This window comes from Aethalodelphis obliquidens, unplaced genomic scaffold, assembly GCF_003676395.1.
Source record: "Aethalodelphis obliquidens isolate GAN/ISIS:26980383/991018 unplaced genomic scaffold, ASM367639v1 scaffold33, whole genome shotgun sequence".
NCBI lineage: Eukaryota > Metazoa > Chordata > Mammalia > Artiodactyla > Delphinidae > Aethalodelphis > Aethalodelphis obliquidens.
The window spans coordinates 5,410,124-5,434,755 of record NW_020837977.1 but is presented as its reverse complement, the minus strand read 5'-3'; the positions used below and the strand labels follow the sequence as shown (position 1 = coordinate 5,434,755).

The following is a 24,632-nucleotide window of genomic DNA, read 5'->3' as shown; positions in this document are numbered from 1 at the left end:
GCAGGGACATTGTACACAAAGACCCGGTTTTGAATCTCAGTTCTTTCACTTACTACCTATATAATCTTTGGCAAGTTTACCTTTGAGTCTCAGTTTCCTCTACTACATGGTGGGAATAATAATACCTGTCTTAATAGAGCTGTTGTGAAGAATAAATGAGCTAATATCATAAAGTACATGGTAGGCACTTAATATATTCTAGTTTTCCTTCCTTGGTGACACCTTATGCTTCTCTCCACAGGATAATTCCCCTCGCTCCTTCTGCCTCTCAGAGGTGCTACACTGTGTCCTCACGTGTCTGTTATGCAACCTTCCATTCACTCCAGCATCACTACCTCACCTGTGGTCCTTCAGGTTCCTGCAGGTCTCAGCACGGTAACTACTATTACTCCTCCTCTTCCTACTATGAGTTCATATTTATTGAATACAATGTTAAACTCTTTAGATGTATGTCCACTTAATTAATAATTAGTAACATAGTTAATTATGTCTACTTAATCTTCACAATAGTGTTATCCCTATTTTACTGATGTGCATCAAGACTTAAATGAGATTTCCCTCAGGTCGTGACACTCAGCTGAGGTGACACAACCAGTTCACTCTCTTGGTTGGCTCATAGGTTGCCCAGGGACCCAATGACAACTTCTCAGGACAGAGTACAATCCTGTTCATGGTTGGGACTCCTGTGACTCCACCTGAAGCTTCAGCACTCTCAAAGCCATTCCCTAAACATTCCATATCTTCCAGGCTTCCTGCCTTTCCACGCACTAGTCCTTCAGCCCTGTTCTTTTTCCAACCATCTAGTTAGCTTCAGCTTTGGTTTTGCAGTCTGGCAAAGATGTCAAACCCTCTGTGAATCCTTCCTCGCTTGTTGCAGGCCCTCCATCTTCCACAGCCTGTGGCACAAACTTGTAACTATAGCACTTTTCATACTCTTTGGAAATTAGTAATTCACCTGTCCCTTTTACTATACTATATTATTTACTATATTATTACTATATTATTTATACTATACTGTTACACTATTATCCTTCAGCTGCTAGCAGGGAGATGAATTTTCGCCACCTACTTGGTGTTTAATAACGGTGTGTGTGTGTGTGTGTGTGTGTGTGTGTGTGCGCGCATTGAGTTGAAATTTCTATTAAGGGAATTTTCATTCACATGCAGTTGAAAGAAATAATGGAGAGACCCCTTGTGTGTGTTGCGCATTTTCCTCCAACACTAACGTTTCGTAAAACTATAGTATAACATCATAACCAGGATACTGATAGTGATACAATTCACTGAGTTTATTTAGAATTTCCCTAGACTCATTTGTGTGTGTATGAAGATTACATTAAAATTGATCACGCATGTATGTTTGTGGATCCACCACCACAGTCAAAATACCAAACAGGTCCAATACCACAGGGATCCCTCCTGTGCCCTCTTATAACCACGTCCATGTCCTTCCATCCTTTGCCCATTTCCCACCACGTCCTTAACTTCTGGCAACGATTTATCTGTCCTCCATTTCTAAAAATTGTCATTTTAAAAATGTTACATAAATGGAATCATGCAGTACGTAATCTTTTGGGACTGGCTATTTTAACTCAGCATAAGTCCCTGAAGATTCATCCAAGTTATTGCATATATTAAGAGTTCATTCCTTTACTGCTTGGTAGTGTTCCACAGCATGTCTGCGCCATGCTTTCTTTAACCATTCACCTGATGAAGGACATCTGGGCTGATTCCATTTTGGGGCTATTATGAATAAAGCTGCTATGAACATTCCTGTTCAGATTTTTAGGTGACCATAAATTTCAATTTCTCTGGGGTAAATAACCAAGAGTGCAAATGCTGGGTCATATGGTAGTTGCATGTTTAGTTTTATAAGAATTGTTTGCCAAGTTGTTTTCCAGAGTGGCTGTACCATCTTGCATTCCCATCAATAATGCATGAGTGGTTCAATTTCCCTGAATCCCAGTCAGCGTTCAGTATTTCCATTATTTTTTTATTTTGGCCGTTCTGATATTTCACTCACTCTCTCCCTCTCTCTTTCCCTTCTTCCCTCTGACCTTCCTTTCTTTTCTTCATCTTGAGAATTACCCCTATCTCACTGTGTGCAGTCTTCTGCGAGGGCATTTTCAGGAGGGAAAAGCAGGGGTCTTTTATTGTAGAGTGGGCTGCTGACCACTCTCCTGCTATGGCTCCTCCTTTCCAGGACCCATGGTTGCTCTTTATTCCCAAGCTTGTTTCTCCAAATATCTTTCCAAGAGACCTTCAATATGTTTTTCACAGATTAACCTTTGCTTCCTTTAGCCAGATATCTGTTACTTACAATTTAGAATCCTGGCTGATAATCATTTGCTTTTTAAAAATGTAAATAATTTTCACTAATTATTCATAGAATATTTAACGTATATTTCAGTGTCTATTCTTAGTGATATAAACACATAGAACCATTACATAATGTGGAATAGTGCTAAGAAAAATCATGTAGGTTGAGAGGGAGAACTATTATATTTACCTGAGTGGAGACAGGGAGAGGAAACCAGGAAGAGGTTCACGGAGGATACAGAATTTGAGTTAGGTCTTAAAAAGCAAATAGCATTTGGACAAATTATAATCCAAATTGAACAGCCATTTGCCAAATTTTGACTTTATATTCATCCAGATAGGCCACATAACATCCACTGAATACCTTTTCTGCATTTTCACTACTTATATATTCACCCATTCTAAATAGGTAGAAAATAGATCCTGTGCTCTAACGCAGTCTGATTACCTTAGATTGGTGTAAGTGTATCCCTGTCTGCCCTGAAAGAGAGTGATGGCGATTGTGGTGGAACTAAATGATCAGGGCTGGGGAAGAGGGTGCAACCTGATACATCAGTACCAGGTTCTTTCTTTACAAGGCAGCGCTCAGATTTTTGTCTTGTTTTGCTCTTATGATGATGATGATGATTGTTATTTTTAGTTTTTCCTACAAACATACTGAGTTTTATCCAGTTGCAAAACAAGATGGAGATATGAGGTTTTAAAGTATACATTTAATTAGGCTGGCAGGAATTGCAAGGGGACCTACCCACCTATGTCATGCTTACAGGTGGTAAGGAGCAATATCAATGAAAGGAGCATAAAGTAACCTTGTAAAGAGCTTCGTCATGTGTTACAGACGTAGTTTAGCGTGTTTATTATAACTACTGAAGCCAGAGAATGGATTCCTACGTGGAATGTTATGACCTCACTGAATATTGTATTTCACTTAGCTCTAGAAGCAATGAAATCTTCTCACATTCTCAAGTCATAAGTTATATGAGAGGTGAAAGTAACATTTGAGGTATAGTTAATAGATAAAAGTATTATTCTAACTTATATCAAGGAATTGATTTGTGACATTGTTGAGATGAGCAACGTGAATCCCAAAACAAGATGATAAATCCTGGAAACATATATCACAACCCATATTTTTTTATTATGACATATATAATCTCTATAAAAGAGTATAAATAACTATATATACACACTTCAGAGAATAGTAAAGTAAATAGCCGTATTCCTGGCACTCAGTTTAAGAAACAGAGTGTTTCTAATGTCTTTACAATCTCCGTCCTCCCCCTAGAGCCCCTTTCTCTGCCTCCCTCCTGGAGGTGGTCGTGAGCCTGAAGTTTGCATTCATCATTCTCCTGTCTTTCATGATGATTTTATTACATATGTATGTATCCATACACAATAAATACTTGAAATTTTTCACACTGCTGAAGTATATAAATGCTCCATTTCGTTTCATTTCATATAAATGAAATCTACTGTGTGTGTTCCTTTTTTTCTCAGTGTTAGGTTTAAGATTTCATCATGTTGATGCCTGAGCTGAAGTTATTCATGTTTACTGCTCTATGGTGTTCATTTGTATTAATGTCCCACAGATATTTTTATCCATTCTAATTGCAATGAACATATATTTCAGGGCCTACTCTTAGTGGATGTAAGCACATAGAATATGAAATAATTTATATAAAGACTGTTTTCTATTATAAATCTGAGCTCAGACACAAGAGTTTCTCTAGAATAGTATTTTATAAGCTTTTCTGACCATGACCTACAGAGGATATAAATTGGTTTTGCAATTTATATCTTTCACAGAACAATACTTTGATTACAAGGGATGCCTTTTGATATTTTCTGTTCCATTCCATTCCACTCCATTTCATTTTATTTAAAAAAATTCTGCCTATGGTCCCCTGTATTGATTTCTTGAGCTACTAACGGTTCATAATCAATCAACCAGCAGCTTTTAAAGTATTGCACTCGCACCAGGGATGGAACTGCTGGGTGGCAAATATGCACGCTCTCGGCGTCATTAGCGTCAAATTGGTTTCCATTCATCTGTACTGTTACTCTCTCAACAGCGGCAGCCTGTGTGTTCCTTTCGCTCTTCAGCTTGTTAACATTGGGTACTGTCAGATTTTTACGTTTTCTGGTTTATTGTATCCCGTGGTTTTAATAAAAGAAAATTGAACAGGAACCCAATGGTAAAGCCCCCACAGGTAATCCAAATTAAAGTGAATCTATTCAGTCTGTCAATAAACATGACACCTTCAGAAGAAATCAGAAGTTTCCATTTCTGGGCATTTTCATATATGAGTTCTTTTAGTAAAAAAAACAAAGCACCTGCTGTATGCTAACTGTATACACTAAAACGTGAACTGAAATCAGATTCCTAATTGACTCTCTGGGGGACTCAGATTGTCCAGATCAACAGTCAACTATGAAAAGTACAAACCTGGAGTGGTAAAAAAATCTACTTTGGATTTTAATCTGAGTCAACAGAAATTTTAGTAATACCTGCAAGCAAATGGGATGTGTGGGTTTGGGGCTTTCAGAGCTCAAGGTTATAGCACATTAAAGGGATTCCTTGTGTTGTGTTTCTGCTGTTTCTACTTAAACTTGGACAAAACTGTAATCCCTTGATTTTTCCACTGTCTTCAATGAAGAATGTTAGGAAGAGATTAGAATACTCTGCTTCTTTCACTTTACTTCTAGATCCTTGAGATACATTTCTGGTGAACTAGTGGTAAATTTGGGGCTTGGGGGGCACAGGAACTTGTCCTCCATGACTTGTGCCTCTAGCTGGCATGTGGAAGGCTCAGGAGAGTAGGATTTCTAAATGTCCATGCAGACAGTCCTTCTGAGGTTTGCAGCATCCCCAGGCCTCAGCCATTCCCAATGCTGAAGCAAATTAGCGAGACCAAGCAGTCCGTTATCCGCTTGTAGACGGACAGCAAATTTATTTATGGCAAATTCTTTGGCCACTTGCCAACATCAAAAATGTTCACAAACAAAACTAGTTGGGGAGGGGAGGCAGAGAAAGGAAGATGGTGAAGCCGGACCCTGAGCCATAGCATCACCAGGGCCTCCGAAGGGTACGGCCTCTACAGGAGTTTGAGAAGGGCTACTTGGGGGAAGATTTCCTAATCCCGCTTAAAAAGAGAGATGTATTCTAATGCCAGGTGAGCCTTTCTGTTGCCTGGAAAATGATATGTTATAGCATTTCAGTAACAATATTCCATTTTGCAAAACAGTACCTAAGATCCAGGAAAGGGGGAGTGAGGCTGGTAGGAGTTAAGACAGGCAACTGTTGGTCCTGGCTCTGTTAGCAGTTTGGTGATTGAAGAAAGGAAAAACAATTTCCATTTAGAACTTGTCAAGAAGTTTTTAGATCCATAAAGTTCCATCTCTGTTCACAGATTAAATGCAATTTACAGCACCTTTGGCCATTTAACTCCCCGATTATAATCCCTTATTTTAACAACTGCTGATCCCTAATAGGAGGACCCTCCATGCAGAGTATTCTCCATCAGTTGAATTTGAGTTCTTAAAACTTATGGTTTTTAAAATATTATTTGGGTATTCATATTTATGTTTTAAAGAAATAGCTTTATTTAAATGTGAGTCAGGCTGAAAAAAACCCCAATACATTTTAGTTTATAGACATTCTTAGGTCTAATATAGATTAATATTTAAGTAATAACATTCATTTATCATTCATTCATTTATTCATTCACTAAGCACCATGCCAGACACATATCTGACATTTACAAAGGGCTTTATATATTTTTTTCTTTTTTGTCATCATCAATGATTTTATTTTTAATTAAATATCCAGGGCTTTATATTTTGCAAAGTTCTCTTATGCATCATTTCACAGAAGTCCAGCAGAACCCTGAGTCTTAGTGGGTCCCCTCAGATCAGGAGTCATGATGTTCCCTGGCTGCTGGAGGCCTGCTGAACCAGACTGAAGCCTGAGGGTCTGCTCTGGGGTGTCGCTAGGCAGGCAAAGCACGTGTCTGAAGGCATTGGGACCTTTGTCACAATTTAGCCCTCCTCCCATCATCCTACACTGAGCCAGGCCCTATGCTTTGAATGACAAGGTTGAAATAAAGACACAGAGCTCTAGTGATTTACGATGCCACCCCTCCCAGAATACCCACCTGAATGCCATAGCACAGCCAGGAGGAAGAGCTCGCAGAACTTTCTCACAGAGGAGCTTCACGTGATGAAACCTAGGTGGAGGGAACATTTTTGCTGATTACCTATTCCCCAGGCCGGGAAAATCCAGGTGATAATTTTTGTATCGACCAAACTTCTTCCTTAGTGTTATTTTTTCCCTTTGCAATCACTCTAAGACTTCTGATATTTTTGTGGCTCTTTTAGCTGCTACATTAAGTAAAAAATTTCCCAAAGAGATAACAAGTTGGAGACATTTTAAAATAATTATGGGGAGGAGTGATTCTTAAATCTACTCAGGAGGCATCCGGAACAGCTGGAGGCTATGCCCGAGTCCCGAAGAGCTAAGAAAATAACCCACGGGCAGATCGATCAGCTAATGATGAGCACTGAGTAATTCTGCTTCATGAGTCCCGCAGCCTATTGTGGAGACTAACTAGCTTTTGCCTTTGCCTTTCCTCCACTTGCACATGTTTGATAATATTTTGCCTAACTTCATAGACTGCATGGAAACAGTTGCCAAGTCTTTCCCCCTCTATGCCCCTGGTGGTCCTAATGGGCGAGATACTCTGGCAAAGCAAGGAGGGAAAAGAGGGAAAAGTTGGCCATGACAAAACAAGTAACGGCAGTCATATCCCTCTAGAGAAGTTTTAACGGCACATGTGCCTCCAGTTAAGAAAAGACTAAATAAGTTTTAGCTGCTTAGGGGTGTGCATCTCGAGAGAAGATGGGAAGTGACCAACCAAGGACTTGGTGTCAGATGCTGAGGATGCAAGGAATTCCAAGAATTCTTGTTTGCTCTCAAGATTCAGTGCACAGAGTGAGGTCTTAGCAACTGGGAGAGCTGAACACAGGACCCAGTGCCCTCAAGATCTCACCTGCCTAGTGGGGAACAGTAATAAGCCCCACTGAGGACAGCCAAGGTGAAAGGGTAATGCAGACCACAATTGTCTTCTCACTTAAAGTTCATACATGGACAGACCACGAGTTGGTTAACCCAACGTCCATTCCAAATTGCCTTCTTCTGCTCTAGCATCTGGGAGAGCTAAATGCTTATTTTCACAGTCTCCCCTGCAGCCTGGGGCAGACGTGAGGCAGAAGCAGAAAACTGCTGTGGGGTAAGGAGTCGGGGTGGGGAATGTGGTGGGGAGTGGGGAGTGGGATTCTGGAAAAACTTCTGCTTTCCTAATAAAAAAGACAGGTGTGGCTTCTTTGCTCCTTCCCCTTTCTTCCATTCTTTCTGTCTTTAAGTGGGGATATGTTGCCAGAAGCTGGGGGCAACTATCTTATAAAGGAGAGAAAGGATTTCAGAATCACAGTCTCTGACACTGTTGAGCTGCTGAACTAATACCAGCACTTGCCTGCCTGCAGAATTCTTGTGATATGAGAGAAATCAACCCCTGTGTGTTGAGGCCATGGTAAACCTTTTTTGATAAACTTGCTTATTGAAACGTTCCTTACTATATGACATGTATATCGTCTGAGTGTTTTCTCAGTTAAAGCTTCTCGTCTAACTATGCAGTAAATGTCGTAGTCCTGTGTTGCAGAGATTTCTGGGTCAGCTAGGGAAGGCAGCAGAGCTTCTTGACAACACTCTGTGACACCACCTGGAAGAACTAATAAGACATCACTTGCATGGATGAGCTACAAATGTAATGGCACGTTCTCCAGTAGTGAACTTACTTGCTCACTGTCAATTTTTTCTGGATTATTTTTCCAATAATTTGATAAATTATTATCAAATAATACCAAAAATTTGAATTGTTATTTGATAATAATTCATCCACTATAAGGTTATTTCCATTTGGGTACAGTCTGTGCCCCTGGTACTATTGAAGCTGGCAGGTCCTTTAAGATGAGGTCAGTGGTTTAGAGAAGAACATAGAGAACAAAGTCCGTATGAATGAGAGAGAAAAAGTTGTGGGATGGTTGGAACAGGGGTCAAAGAATATGCTCTATTTATTGTGTGTTCTCTTAATATTTCTGGAATGTTTTAAATGAGATAGCATTATTAATTTCAAAACAACAATTGCATCTCTGTTATTCTTGGTTTATTTTAGGGTCAAAGCCCAAAATTTAATTACCCCGAGGGAAACTTTTCTTCTGAAATGTGCGTCTCCTGTCTTGCATCCCACCCCTGCCCTTATTCAAAAAGTATAAGAAACATTCTAAAGTATGTCTAATCTTATGGGCTTTGTGGGTCTATTTTCAAGCATAAGGGTGGAGGATAAAGTTGGATGATCTGAACCTTTAGAAAAGGGGCGGTATCCATTGAATTTACATTTTACTAAGTGTGATGAAAACGAAATGAGACAGGTGCCCTTCACATGAAGGCCTGAAATCCGCAAAGGTTTTTCAGTTCAGCTTAACTGTAATGGTTCTCTCCTGTGTCACATTTGGTAGTGGCTTAGCAATTGAGTTCTCCCTTCTGTGGGGTATTGTGAAGGGCAGCGATGCAGGGGCTGAGCATGAATAAGGTTTGGAAGTTAAAGCTGACTGGAAGTGTCTTCTAAAACTGTATTATTTCTGGTCTTTTTCCCTGAAAGTCAAATAAATCCGAACTCTTCACATTTCAAACATAATATTTTTTCACGTCCGTGAAGTGATTTTCTGAAGCTCTCTAGTATCCTTGCTCCATGCATGTGGCTTTTATGTCTGTACAGTGCTTCCCAGGGATGTTATTAGTTATGTCTCCTGAGAACTCTGAGGGGGAGCTCCTATTGTTATCCTGGTTTGGTACTTAAGAAAACTGGCGAAGGTTTATCAGAGGCCACCTCTGTGAGCTCTTGGAATGGTGACATGTGGCCAATGGCTGAATCGTTCTGTACTTTGTTTTTAAAGAGTTTAAACATATCCTAGTTAAAAAAAAAACAAACAAAAATACCCCCACCACAGCTTCGTAGCTATCTTGCCACTTCAAGGTATGTCCTCCAGTAATATCTCATTTTTAAATTTAGCTACTTCCTAATTTAGAGTCGATACAGACCTTTTTGTGTGTAGATCTTGGATTAGGCAACATGCCTGGAAGATGATATACTCACATACAATACCCTTTCCAGAAACATTGCTCCAATTCCAGCTAGGTGTAGAAGGGAAGAACTAACCTTGGCTTCCTTACCTAGAAAACTGGAAAATATTCTATTTGCTAGGGATTTTGACCTGTCACTGACACCCTGTGTAAGAGACTCACTGAGTGTACCGAACTTAGCTCCCCAAAGCTGGCTGAGAGTAAGGCAGAGGGGGGATTGTGTGTTGCGGAGAGCAGGGTGGGAGAGTAGTTCCACCAAAAGCCAGTGACTCTCACCTCTGTTATCCTAAAGATGGACTCTTATTTTGCCTTCTCTGAGGACTGTTTGGCATTTGGCTCAGAGGGGATGGTTTTAGAATCAGGGGTGGCCAGGAGGAAGGTAAAGAGCTAGATCCTTAGGTGCTCGGTTTTACTGTTTTTCAGGTTTCTTGACCTGTGTCGTGTAGGCCAGGGGTCATGACCATGTAGAGACTGCTCGTGCTACCTTTGATGGGGCTCAGAACTGCCCAGGGACACACCAGTGGCCTACCCTAGAGTCAGGACTTTGAGAGGAGGAAGGTGTGGTAGCTAATTTTAGGGTTCTCACTTCTGTTGATCTTCTATGAGTTAATAAACTATCTGCAATTTGAAGATATAGTTATTTCTAATCTAACAAGTCCTTATCAGCTCATTGATGTTACATTTGCAGGAAAAACGATGATAAACAGTCTCTAGATATATATTCAGTCTATAAAACACAGAATACCATAGAAATCAAATTGTCAATGTGATTATGCAAGTATGAAGTTGGGTCAAATACAAAGTTCATTATCTTTATAATGGACATTATTATAAAGAGAGGATCAGAAAATATTCAAACTGCAAATTTAAAAAAATTCAGTGTTTGGCTTTTAACTACTGTAATGTTCCCAAATCATGTTTTGTTTTTGACTAAGATGAAATTCCATTTCATTATATTCAATATTAATAGCTACCATTTTCTGAACTTCTGTACACCAGATAAAATGTTAGGGGATTTACATACTGTAATTCATTGAACTTTCTAATAATCTTTCATGATATTTTAATCTTTGCTTTATGGACATAAATGAATCAAGTAATTAATTTATGTTGCAAACTCAATACCTGGCACATACTACACGTTTAATATTAGACATTTAGTAAATATTTTAAAACTCAGAGTGAGTAAAGACGAGTTGCCCAAAGCCATAAAGCTTCAGAGTAGGCCGTGGAGCCGGCCGGGGTGCTCTACAGCCTTCAGGCTGGTCCGGCTGAGTTCAGAGCTGGTTTTCGGGAGTGGTTCTGAAGCCTTGGACACTGGAATCAAGTTGGCCGGGAGGATGCTCTGCACAGTTGGAGCTTCGCAGTCCACGTGATGCCGTGGAGTAGCTCCCTCCTGAGAACCGGGTTTGTCTTCTTCAGCAGGTCCACTCTAGTCGATAGTATCAGCTTATACCTCTGTCAAGTACTCTAACCCCTCTTACCACTGAGGATTGTATGTTATTCATTTGTGCATGTGCTCATCAAACATTTACTAAGAACCTATTATTTGCTGGGAAATTGGTGGGATTCTAGAGATAGAAAAAACAAAAACAATCATGTCAGATCAATATTGTGTCAGAGGTATGCACAAGTAGCCTAGAAAATGACTGAGTGGACCTCTTGAATTGTTCCCAAGATGCCAAAGAAAAATGCTTTTGTGCAGAACATTTTTGTAGATCAGTGAATTACTGATTAAATGAGAACGTATCATTTCAGATGTCGAATTCTAGACTTCTGTATCACTTGATATAAAACACTTGGGAAAGTTTTAGAACAATCTAAACTATTCTGTGGAGAAAATAAATCTGAACACTGTTGCCTGGGAGTGGGGGGAGTGGATAGTAACTGATTGGGAGCGTGAGAGAGTTTTCTGTGTGGTGACGGTATTCTGTCTCTTGATAGAGGTTTGCATTACACAAATACACACATTTGTCAAAACTTATCAAATGTGCACTCAAAATTGTGCATTTAATTCAAAATAAAACTAGATGTACATTAAAATTTTTTTAAATAAAAAATAAAACATCTGAGGGCTAAGAGAACAAGGAGAGAGGCATTTCTTTACACCAGATCGCTTTCACCCAGGCTAGCCCAAGAGCTATTGTCTTGAGCTATTTCTCATCACCCATCTAAGAAGGATCCTGGATCAGACATACCCAGCCCAAAGCCTAAAAAGCAGGCAATGGGGTATGACAGCTTTGAAAGTCATATTCGTTTTAGCTCCCATGATTCCCAGAGTGTGATTGTAACATGGCTCGTTATGCAGTCTTGACGGCTAACGATAGGTAGCTATTGTTTTGGAAAGGTCCGTGCATGCTTTCCACATGGTCTCAAAATAAAAATATAGAATCACGGACAGGAAGTTCTTACCATCTGAATTCTTCCCAAAGTCAAAGATCTATTTTGTCACAAAAGATTTTACTTGTGATAAGTGTATGTCTCTGGGTTTCTTCATAGATTTTTGAGGAAGCGCTAAGTTTCAGTGCTAAAAGCTAGTTATAGTGTCATGAAAGAGTCAAACCAGCCTTTAGAATTTTTTCCAGGATTTCCAATAAAATGTTTTTGCAAGGAACATTTTTTCCCTTCAAGGCTCATGTTAAAATACAGATCAGGAAATTCAGTCGAGTAAACAAGTTAGCCACAACTTTCATCCAAAGGGACACGCATCGCAGGTGTCGCTCAGTGCTGCTGAGGTTGGTTTAAACACATTGGTCATGGTTATATATAGGACTGGAAGTCCAAACATTCACTCCAACTCCATCATCACTTGCTCGGGTTGTCCCAGAAAATTCCTCTTGGACTGTGTCTTTGCCAAGTTTAAAAAAGTAATGGATTCAAAATTATAAGAGAAAAATCAACCTCTCCATTTTTGAAAAATGGAAAAAGTTTTCCCATCCCTCCCCTGAAAAGGAAGCTTTTCACATACAAATACGTTTGTAAATAAGTGCATTTAGTTAATGCAACAGTGAAAACAATAAATTCGTTTATCTTGGTAGATGAAATTTTTATAAATTAAAAAGTTATAAGAAAATAATGGCATATTTACTTTATGGTTTTTAAAAGCCATGGAAGGTACAAAGATAAGAAATAGCAAATTAATGTACCTATAATACTTTTTATTTTTTTATTATCTTTTTTCAAATTTTTTGGATTCTAAATAATTTTTTAACATGTTTATTGGAGTATAATTGCTTTACAATGGTGTGTTAGTTTCTGCTGTATAACAAAGTGAATCAGCTACACATATACATATATCCTTATATCTCCTCCCTGTTGCATCTCCCTCCCTCCCTCCCTATCCCACCCCTGTAGGGGGGGAGGTGATCTCCCTGTGCTATGCAGCTGCTTCCCACTAGCTATCTATTGTACATTTAGTAGTATATATAAGTCCATGACACTCTCTCACTTCGTCCCAGCTTACCCTTCCCCCTTCCTGTGTCCTCAAGTCCATTCTCTATGTCTGCATCTTTATTCCTGTCCTGCCCCTAGGTTCTTCAGAACCATTTTGTGTTTTTTTTAGATTCCATATATATGTGTTAGCATACGGTTTTTGTTTTTCTCTTTCTGACTTACTTCACTGTGCATGACACTCTCTAGGTCCGTCCACCTGACTACAAGTAACTCAATTTCATTTCTTTTTATGGCTGGGTAATATTCCATTGTATATATGTGCCACATCTTCTTTATCCATTCACCTGTCGATGGACACTTAGATTGCTTCCATGTCCTGGCTATTGTAAATAGAGCTGCAATGAACATTGTGGTACATGACTCTTATAGAATTATGGTTTTCTCCGGGTATATGTCCAGTAGTGGGATTGCTGGGTCGTATGGTAGTTCTATTTTAATTTTTTAAGGAACCTCCATACTGTTCTCCAGAGTGGCTGTATCAATTTACATTCCCACCAACAGTGCAAGAGTGTTCCCTTTTCTCCACACCCTCTCCAGCATTTATTCTTTGTAGATATTTTGATGATGGCCATTCTGACTTGTGTGAGGTGACACCTCATTGTAGTTTTGATTTGCATTTCTCTAATGATTAGTGATGTTGAGCATCTTTTCATGTGTTTGTTGGTAATCTATATATCTTCTTTGGAGAAATGTCTATTTAGGTCTTCTGCCCATTTTTGGATTGGGTTGTTTGTTTTTTTTAATATTGAGCTGCATGAGCTGCTTGTAAATTTTGGAGATTAATCCTTTATCGGTTGCTTCGTTTGCAAATATTTTCTCCCATTCTGAGGGCTGTCGTTTCATCTAGTTTATGGTTTTCTTTGCTGTGCAAAAGCTTTTAAGTTTCATCAGGTCCCATTTGTTTATTTTTGTTTTTATTTCCATTTCTCTAGGAGGTGGGTCAGAAAGGATCTTGTTGTGATTTATGTCATAGAGTGTTCTGCCTATGTTTTCCTCTAAGAGTTTTATAGTGTTGGGCCTTACATGTAGGTCTTTAATCCATTTTGAGTTTATTTTTGTGTATGGTGTTAGGTAGTGTTCTAATTTCATTCTTTTACATATAGCTGTCCAGTTTTACCAGCACCACTTATTGAAGGGGCTGTCTTTCCTCCATTGTATATTCTTGCCTCCTTTATCAAAGATAAGGTGACCATATGTGTGTGGGTTTATCTCTGGCCTTCTATCTTGTTCCATTGATCTACATTTCTGTTTTTGTGTCAGTACCATACTGTCTTAATTACTGAAGCTATGTAGTATAGTCTGAAGTCAGGAAGCCTGATTCCTCCAGCTCTGTTTTTCTTTCTCAAGATGGCTTTGGCTATTTGGGGTCTTCTGTGTTTCCATACGAATTGTGAATTTTTTTGTTCTAGTTCTGTGGAAAATGCCATTGGTAGTTTGATAGGGATTGCATTGAATCTGTAGATTGCTTTGGGTAGTAGAGTCACTCTCACAATGTTGATTCTTCCGATCCAAGAACATGGTATCTCTCTCCATATGTTTGTTTATCTCTGTCCATCTTTAATTTCTTTCATCAGTGTCTTATAGTTTTTTTGTCTCCAGGTCTTTTGTCTCCTTAGGTAGGTTTATACATAGGTATTTTATTCTTTTTGTTGCAGTTGTAAATGGGAGTGTTTCCTTAATTTCTCTTTCAGAATTTTCATCATTGGTGTACAGGAATGCAAGAGACTTCTGTGCATTAATTTTGTATACTGCTACTTCACCAAATTCATTGATTAGCTCTAGTACTTCTCTGGTAGCATCTTTAGGATTCTCTATGTATAGTATCATGTCATCTGCAAACAGTGACAGTTTTACTTCTTTTCTGATTTGGATTCCTTTTATTTCTTTTTCTTCTCTGATTGCTGTGGCTAAAACTTCCAAAGCTTTGTTGAGTAATAGTGGTGAGAGTGGGCAACCTTGTCTTTTTCCTGATTTTAGTGGAAATGGTTTCAGTTTTTCACCATTGAGAACAATGTTGGCTCGTTCCTGTCTCTGGAGCTCGTTTAGGCAGTGCTCTGAATCCCCTCCCTTTCACACCACGAAACAATGGTCTCTTGCCTCTTCGGCAGCTCCAGACTTTTTCCCAGACTCCCTCCCGGCTAGCCGTGGTGCACTAACCCCCTGCAGGCTGTGTTCACGCCGCCAACCCCAGTCCTCTCCTTGTGATCCGACCAAAGCCGGAGCCTCAGCTCCCAGCCCCCACCCGCCCCGGCAGGTGAGCAGACAAGCCTCTTGGGCTGGTGAGTGCTGGTCAGCACCGATCCTCTGTGTGGGAATCTCTCCACTTTGCCCTCTGCACCCCTGTTGCTGCGCTCTCCTCCATGGCTCCGAAGCTTCCCCCCCCCGCCACCCGCCCCACCCTGTCTCTACCAGTGAAGGGGTTTCCTAGTGTGTGGAAACTTTTCTTCCTTCACAGCTCCCCCCCAGAGGGGCAGCTCCCATCCCTATTCTTTTGTCTCTGTTTTTTCTTTTTTCTCTTGCCCTACCCAGGTACGTAGGGAGTTTCTTGCCTTTTGGGAGGTCTGAGGTCTTCTGCCAGCGTTCAGTAGGTGTTCTCTAGGAGTTGTTCCACATGTAGATGCATTTTTGATGTATTTGTGGGGAGGAAGGTGATCTCCAAGTCGTACTCCTCCACCATCTTGAAGGTCCCCCCATTATGCTTTTTAAATAAACCTTTCTCTGAAGGAAAATATACATATAAAAATACACAGTTCATAAGTGTGCAGCTTGAAGATTTTTTACAAACTGAATATACCACTGTAACCAGTGCTCAGATCAAGAACTAGATTATCACCAGAGCATTATCCCACGAGCCCTCCTCTTGTTCTCTGCTGGTCGATATCATTTCCTATTCTTTAGGGTAATCATTACTCTAACTTCTGACACCATAAACTTCTTTTGCCTTTTTTTTTTTTTGGTACCTTGTGTAAATGGAATTATTCAGTAAGTACTTTTTGTTTCTGGATAGTGAGTAGAGCTGATGGGAAAATGGTTGTACACATCTTTTGGTGAATACATACATGTATTTCCTTTAGGTATAAACCAAACTGTAGAGTTGGTGGGTCATAGAGTATGTATATGTTCATTTATAGTAGGCAATGGCAAACTGTTTGCAAAGTGGTTCTATGTGCTTTCTTTTTATGCATGTCTATGTTAAACTGTAATGCTTTTCCCCAGTCTCATTTGTCATGAGAGATTTTTAAACTGAAAAAATAATCTGAAAAAAAGGTAGTTTTGCTAATATCGTTATTTTGAGGAAACTTTTTTGTGACCGAAATCATAACTCGTGAAAACATATGTTCATAATGATACCAACAACTCCACCTAAATTCCAGGCTGGAAGTTCTGCAGTGAAAGGTGAATCACTATGAAACAAGGCAGTAATCCAGCTTAGAAAGAGACTGCATAGTCTAATTTTACATAAAGAAACTTTCCATGTTACAAACGGTACTAAGTTGCTTTCCAGGATAATCAGGTAAAAATGCATTTCTAAGTCTTTTCCTCAAAATATATCAGACAGTTTTTAATTGCAAGCAGTTGTAACCAATCCTGATTAATTTAGCAGAAAATAAATTTGATAAAAAGATATTTAATAACCACTCAGTCTCTCAGAGAGTCAGAGAACCAGCAGTGGAAACATTTCAATCATGCAAGATGCCTTCAAACATGTTTTGGAACTGCCCCGGGATACAGATGCCGTAGCCTGCCCTCGATAGCCAGTCGCCAAGATGGTACCAGTGAGTCTCCCATCCTGGCATTCATGTCCTGTGCTATTTCCTTTCACATGAAGTTAGGGCTGCTCTGTGTGACCAGTAGAGTTTGGCAGAGATGACAGTGTTTGACTCATGAGGCTGGGTTATAGAGGACATTGAAGCTTCCCCTTGGTCTCTAAGACTGTACACTCGAGGGGAAACCAGATGCTATGGGCTGAGGATACACAAGGAGCCCTGTGGACAGGAACTGCATTCCCAATTACCAGCTACATGAGTGAGCCACCTTGGAAGCAGGTCCTCTATCCCCAGTCACACCTTCAGATGATTGCAGCCCCACCTACTGTCTTGAGTGCAAACCCCTGAGGGACTCTGAGCCATGGCTACTCAGCTGTGCTGCTCTGAATTCCTGACCCACAGCACTGTGAGAGAAAGAAATGTTTGTTGTTTGAAGCCATCACATTTGGGGGTAATTTGTTACACAGCAACAGATAGCTAATCACCAGTCCTAGGTATGGGCTACAGCTGTTGGAACTGTTGGTATCACTGCCTTTGTGAACTAGATGCATCTGCAAGCAGCCCCACCAAAGTGAGGCAAACTAGAGTTCACACTATTGGCTACTCTGTCACATAGCCAGCCTCTCTAAAGTAACAAAAAGATAGATATGATCCAAAATATTGTGTCAAAGTGTTTTCTGGATATGGACTTTGTTTCCTCTTTGAGTAAAGGTCTTTGTGGAGATCTCTAAGAAAGGACTTGTAGGAAAATGCTATTTTTCTTAATTGTTAATATCCTGTATGTTACAGGAGCTCTGGTGCCTGCCTTCTACAACATTATAATGCCCTTGAGACATAATGAGTAGTTACATTCCAGAGTTATGCTTTTAAGACAAATCTCTTTATGTTTTTAGGTCATTTATGAATATGGCTTTTAAAAAGTATATCCTAGATGGGTGGGATGGGGGTGGGGTGGGAGAGGTCCAAGAGGGAGGGGATATAGGTATACATATAGATGATTCACTTCATTGTACAGCAGAAACTAACACAGCATTGTAAAGCAGTTATGCTCCAATAAAAAAATAGGAAAAAAAAATAAATAAGTAAAACTAGTACAAAAATATATTGGAGTCTCTAAAGACTGACATACAAATCTCTCAGAATTTTAACTTCTGAGGTATGAAACGTTAGGTGGATTTCAGCATTACACACCAATTTACAAAATATATTTATATATATATATAATTTGATCCCTTAACAACCGTGGTCCATTTAGCAGACCATAAAGCTGATCTCCAGAGGTCAAAGGACCAACTCACAGTTATGAAGCAGCCATCCATGACCTCAGAGCACATCAGGGCAAGTCTGAACTCTAAGTTGGAGGCTTTTCTATACCCTGTCACAATCCACATCCATCCCTTATTGACAGAGCCCTAACTGAAGATTTCAAGCCCTGTAAATTCCCAGCACACTTCTAAGAAGTTGGGGATGGCTAAAAGTCATTTCACAGTAGGACTGACTTTCAGCCAGAATCAACCAGCCTTTGGCCTCATTTTTGTGTAGTTTGGATGATTCTATCATCAGATCTCCTCTCTATATAAAATGTTTCCTGTTTGAGTTTCCTTTTTCAAGTGAATGGATTTATTATCCTAGAGGAAGACTTGGCCTAGCTGTTCTGAGAAGGGCAGGATGAACGAAAGGTTATAGATCAAATGCATTTTATGTGGCCCTGTCAGCTGAGAATTGGTTTATGTGTATCATTTTATGGAAAGCAGAGGAGCAGTGACACACACATTGAATTTATTGAATCAGGTGTAACAGCACTGGGTAGGTTCTAAGAAAACAGATACATATGTGGAGAGAGAAAGGGAGAAGAAAAGAGGGGAGAGAATGAAAGAAGGTCAGGGAGGAGAGGACAGAAAGAGAGAGAGAGAGAGGTCACATGGTCACTTCTTATCTCACTTGGGATGTGTGGGCCAAAACCTTCCAGTCCAGTAAGTGGAGTAGAAGAGGGAGAGAACAGTGTTGGATGAAAAAGATTGAGAAGGCTTCATGGAAAATTTGAAATCTTAGGCAGGAGTTGGATAACAATATTGCCTAACACTGAATTCCTAATTTATTAAACATGACCTCATATGATCTTTACAACAGCCATTTGAAGTAGGTGCTACTGGGCTTTATTTTCTATTTTACAATTCCAGAAGGTAAATTGCCTATATCACATAGTTGAGAGGTGACTGGAGTTCAAACCGGACTCTAAAGCACAGGCTCTTGACTCTGCACTTCACTATGCTGCCTCAGTCTGGGCCGAGGAGAGGTGCCGAGTCCAGGGACGGGATGGGAGACAGAACAATCTGAAAAAAGGTTGGGAGGTGAATGAAAGTATTTTCTGGAGTCGGTGCAACTGGCCTGACCAGTAGATGGCTTAAGTGGATGGTTTTGGAGGAGAAGTTGTGGTTGATAAAACTGGAGAATTGATAGAGTTGAAAATGTTTTAGGAATTAAAGATTACTCCATCAGTGGATTCTGAGCAAGGGAATAATATTATGGAAAATATTATTTTCTTAAGAAGGTGAAATCAGCAGTCATGTGTAGACGAACAGAAGAGAGAAGGACCAGAGGCTGGGAAGTCACTGAGAAGATATTTTACAAGTGACAGAGCTGAGGCAATGAGTACATGGACTAGCGCAGTAGCAGTTCTCAAAGTTTTGGTCTTGGGATCATTGATATACGTAAAAATGATGGCAGGCCCCAACAAAGTGCTTTTGTTTATGTGGGTTTTATCTATCAATGTTTATCAGATTTGAAATTAATACAGATAAAATTTAAAAATATGTATTAAATTATTTAAAAATAACAATAAACCCATTATGTAAAAGCATACAAGCATTTTCATGAAAAAATAACTATGTTTTTGAAACAAAAAACAGAAAAATGACCTTATTTTATACTTTTGCAAATTCCTTTCCTGTCTGGTTTAATAGAATCCAGCTGAATTGTCATATATTCAGTTGTCAGGCATTCAGTTTGTTGTAACGTCACAAGACATGTGGGCTCTGGAAAAATCCACTCTCTGCTTGTGAGAGAAAGTGAAAAGCCAGTAACACCCTAAATTTATCATGAAAATCGTTCGACCCCCTGACACCCTGAAAGAGTCTTGGGGACTCCCACGGGTCCCTGGATGACAGTTTGAGGGCCACCGGGCTAGAGTGTGGCCAAGGAGATGAGAAACACAGAACCAACACAGAGAAATGAAACAGTAGCATCTGGAGACTGACTGATCAGGCTTAGGGGGCGCTGCGAAGGATAGAATCTTACGTGATCCACACATCAAACCTGGGTGACCTGCGAGAATTGTGAGGCTTCTTGCAGAATGGGGAAACCCAGAGGGGAAGACAGTTTGGTGGGGAAGTTGGTCGTTTCTGGTTTTGGTGATTTGAATGTGAAGTGACAGAAAGACATCCAAGTACACAGAGAATTGGGTCACAGAAGATGACAGAATCATTCATTGCTAATGAAAGTAAATTTTTCAAAATTAATTTAAAATGTTAATTTGAAAATGAAATGGAAGCAGGTACTATACCTTCTATTTAATTCTTCACAAAGTATTTATTTAGGCCTGGAACTTTAGAGGAATTCACTGTATTTGAAAGATTTTATTTCCTAAGATGAGAAATGAGTATATGGGCATTTGTTGCATTATTATTCATACAGGTTTATACATCTGGAATAATTTATAATAAATTAAAAAGTTTAAAGTTCACATCATACTAATTCACACCTCTCTCTCTCTCTCTCTCTCTCTCTCACACACACACACACACACACACACACAAACAATATTTATATTCCTTAGATTAGATGCCATTTTATTTCCAGGTGCTAGTGCTGGGGATAGAACCATTTAGAAAAGGAAAGAAAGAAAGGTGGGGGCGGAGGGAGGGAGGAAGGGAGAGGGAGGGAGGGAGAGAGGAAGGAAGGAGGAAAGAAAGGAAAAAGGAGGGAGGGAGGGAGCAAAAAAGGAGAGAGGGTGAGAGGGAAAAGTCAGGGGAAGGAAAGAAAGAACGTAAACTAAATTCAAATCTTGCACCTTCTCTTTAGACATTGAAATGCAGTCTGTAGGGAAAAGACTTAACTGCCACATTGGCAAAATCTAGGGCAAGTGTAAGCTGAATAGGAAGATGGGGCATTCTCAGGACACCAAAGACCTTTATGTTATCACGTGCATTGAGCAATGATTCAATCAGCCGTGAAGTTCCTGGAGGAGATTACAGCACTCTGTGGGAGAGGTGCATGGGTGACAAAGAATTCCCATTCGTGTGCGAAGTTTCCAGTAGAATCAGGGCATCAGAAGAACAGAGTACGAGAGGGTGCACCAGAGAGGAAGCATCTCCGTGTCCCTGCTCTGGAACTGGAGGAGGTCTGAACGTGAGCACTGGGTCAGGCACCACTAGCTTTTTTTTTTTTTTTAACATCTTTATTGGAGTATAATTGCTTTACGGTGGTGTGTTAGTTTCTGCTTTACAACAAAGTGAATCAGTTATACATATACATATATCCCCATATCTCTTCCCTCTGGCGTCTCCCTCCCTCCCACCCTCCCTATCCCACCCCTCTAGGTGGTCACAAAGCACCGAGCTGACCTCCCTGTGCTATGCGGCTGCTTCCCACTAGCTATCCACCCTACGTTTGGTAGTGTATATATGTCCATGCCTCTCTCACTTTGTCACAGCTTACCCTTCCCCCTCCCCGTATCCTCAAGTCCACTAGCTTTGAGACGTTGGGAAAGTTACTTAATTGCATAAGCTTCCGTTTTAAGATATTTTTATTGATTAGAAATCCAGTCATCGTAGCTGCTTCCCAGAATTGCAGTCGGGATTTAATGCAGGATAAGGCTCGGGGAATGCCAGCTCCTCGGCTCCTCTTACCGTGTGGCGCCGACCCACAAACCTCTGCCTGCCCTCCGCGCTCACGCCCACCCACCTCGGTGTCCGGTGTCCCCGTTTCTCTCCAGGATGACTTTGAAATGCCACTGGCTGCTAGCATGAACTCTCCACGTGCTAACTAACTGCTCTGACTACAGTCTTTACCGCGGAGTCATGCAATTGTCTTTCTCCTTAACCTTTAAAAGCCTGGGCCCAGCTTTCCACCAGCCTCTGCCCAATCCAGAGCACTTCTGGAACATTCCTTATGCCTTCCTTTCTATTCGTTTCACAGGCTTTTTATGTTCTGATTCTTCTTTAGCCCTGAAACTATTACATATTCACCAGATTACATATCTTTCTTTGCCTTAGAATTCATTCCAGAGTGTGTCGTATCGCCATTTTAAGCAACTAATAAATGAAGTGGGAAAGAATATATAAGTTGTTTAATTGTTTCACACAAGAAATTGATAGGATAATAAAAACGTGTAAAATTCTTTTAAAGAGCACGTTTGCGGGGGGGTGGGCAAGATAAGAGGGGATGATCATTAGAATATCTTAGATCATTAATGAGTATATTTACAGGTAGAAGAAGACTGTCATTTACCTTCAGTGTCTATTACTGTGTCTATTTAGTGAATATACTCTCACCTGAGGCTCTGAACCAGCCATAAGCCAGGCACTCCTGAAGCCAGGTACCTTAGATCAATGAACGAATGAATGAATAAGATAAGCAAAAATATATATGCAAAGACTGCTGAGCCAAAAATAATGCCCATATGCTGAAGTGCATGAATTTCGTTGTGTAGCTTTTTTAACTAAAAATGAAGCTAAACTTTCTTGACAAACAGGAATTTCATCTTGGATTCCTTTTCTTTTTACCCAGGGATATAATTCATGTAAAGTAGGAATAAAAGTTACCGTAATGCCAAGTAGAGCATCTTTCTACTAATAATTGTTTCATAAATATATGTGTTCTATAAACTGTCATAACCCTCATTTTTTTGTGCTCGTTTCATGACCTTTGCAAACAAATGAAAAACTCACATTTGCTAAGTTCCCCTTAGTACTTGATTACTCAGAATTTAAGGACCTAGCAGGGACTGCAGCTGTTCTGAGTTTCAGTTATTTTCCTGCGTATCTTCCGGGCTAATGACTTGGAGGTCTGGGCTGAACGCCTTCCATTTTTAGCAATGGAAAGCATCAGGAAAGTCTTGTTTCCCACATAACTGAGTGGAACGGCAGAAGCAGGTCACCCACAAGCCTCAGAAACACTCTTGGAAGGGCTTAGGAGATAAGCGGGAACGTTTACACGACTGGGAACAATTGGATTTAATCAGAAGACCCAGAAATAAAAGCGGAAAACTGGGCTGGAACAGAAGGGGTGGTAGGAAAGCCTTCCTGAATAGTAAAAAGTGCTGGCGTAAAATAATGATATACATTCTTCTGATGAATCTGAGCATTATAGCTATCGTTCAGCACCAAGACGTTGAATCATATGTCTCACTTAGAATCATAGATTTTCACAGCACTTAATTGAATCAAAGGTGTTTCTTGGATCAATTTATTTATAGCCAGGGAGACTGGGGCCCAGAGAGCTGAGAGGATTTATCCAGAGTCACACAGCTTGTCCATGGCAGAGCTGAGAACAGAGCACACTTCCTATTCCCAGTCAGAGCACTTCCCTCTCCACCACATCTGCTTCCTCTACTCCTTTACACTTTTGTCCCTCAGGCCGGAGCTCAAGTGTTCTGATGGGTTTTCTCAGTACAATCTCCAAGATGGCTATTTTTTCCACACTTCTGTGTCTGGGTACCACCTTCTTGTCTCCTAACTTAAAAAATAATGTTTTTGTAAAATTGTTAGATTTTGTGGTAGAGTCAGGCACTGATGTTTGAGAAGTTATTGCATTTGAACAATATCTAGATGACAACTGATAATCTATAGCTGTGTGCTATTGAGTTAAGGTGTGTTTAGAGAATCATATGGTTGGAAGGAGATATTCCGATCAAGTGATCCCTGCTTTGCAGATTAGGAAACAAAAGCCTGGAAAATTTAGTGGCCATCAGTTCAAAATACAGAAGTCCTAATGTCGTGGAACATTCTATCAAAGCAACATTTATCTGTTTGAACTTTGACTCTATAAAAGATTTAACAAAAAATATTTTCATATTTTTATTACATTCCAAATAAAGTTGTTTGTATTCATCAAATGTTGATGTACAGTATTATATCATTCATTGTTTTATTCATTTGGAGGGATTCTAATAGGAATGGCGTGAAACCATTAATGATTAAAATTTTTTGGAGTGCTAGGGTCCAAATAATTTAATGTAATTTGAGCAGCAATAGATTACCATGGTCATCAACATTACCATTTTGATTAGATTGACTGTAAGTGTACTTGTCACACATGCTTCTGTCTGCATATCGTTGCTTATGCTGTTGCCATCTCACCATCCTACACCTTCACCTATGAAATCCTTCCCATCCTTCAAAACTCAGGGCAAGCGCCCTCTCCCCCATGAAGCTTTCAACAGTTGCTCCAAACCTAGGGCATCTCTCCCTCCTTTGCATCCCCAGGGCACTGAGAACTTCTCTTCTGTCACTTTTTACACCAGTATGTATTTTACTAATAAATTAAATGGTGCTGTTACCCCTATTCTGGATTTTAAGCTCTATAAGGGAAGAGATTAGGTCAATAATTTTGGATTCCCCACCATGCCTTATGTTTTGGAGATGCACAGTATTTGTTAAATGAGTAAATGAATGAATAATAAACATGAAAGCACTTGGCTGGACACAAAGTATTATACTTTTTGAATATTGACGTTGAACAGCACAAACTGGGGAAGTCGTAACTTTTTAACGTTGAGAGTCACTTGAGAATTTATTGAGAAACTGAGAGTCCAGAACAGACATCATAAAGAATGGCTTCAGTTCCTCTCTGGGATGTCTTTATTCACAGAATAATCTGAGAAATAAGAGTTTGTG

The 24,632-nt window shown here is 39.9% G+C and overlaps 1 long non-coding RNA gene across 1 annotated transcript in view; it reads left to right on the top strand.

Moving 5' to 3' along the window:
• Nucleotides 1–294: 294 nt before the first annotated feature.
• LOC113631414 (uncharacterized) overlaps nt 295–24,632 on the top strand; it is a 94,562-nt gene continuing 70,224 nt past the window's right edge. Inside the window, exon 1 of the long non-coding RNA XR_003437306.1 lies at nt 295–375. This is a non-coding gene — a long non-coding RNA (uncharacterized LOC113631414). The remainder of the gene's footprint in view (nt 376–24,632) is intronic.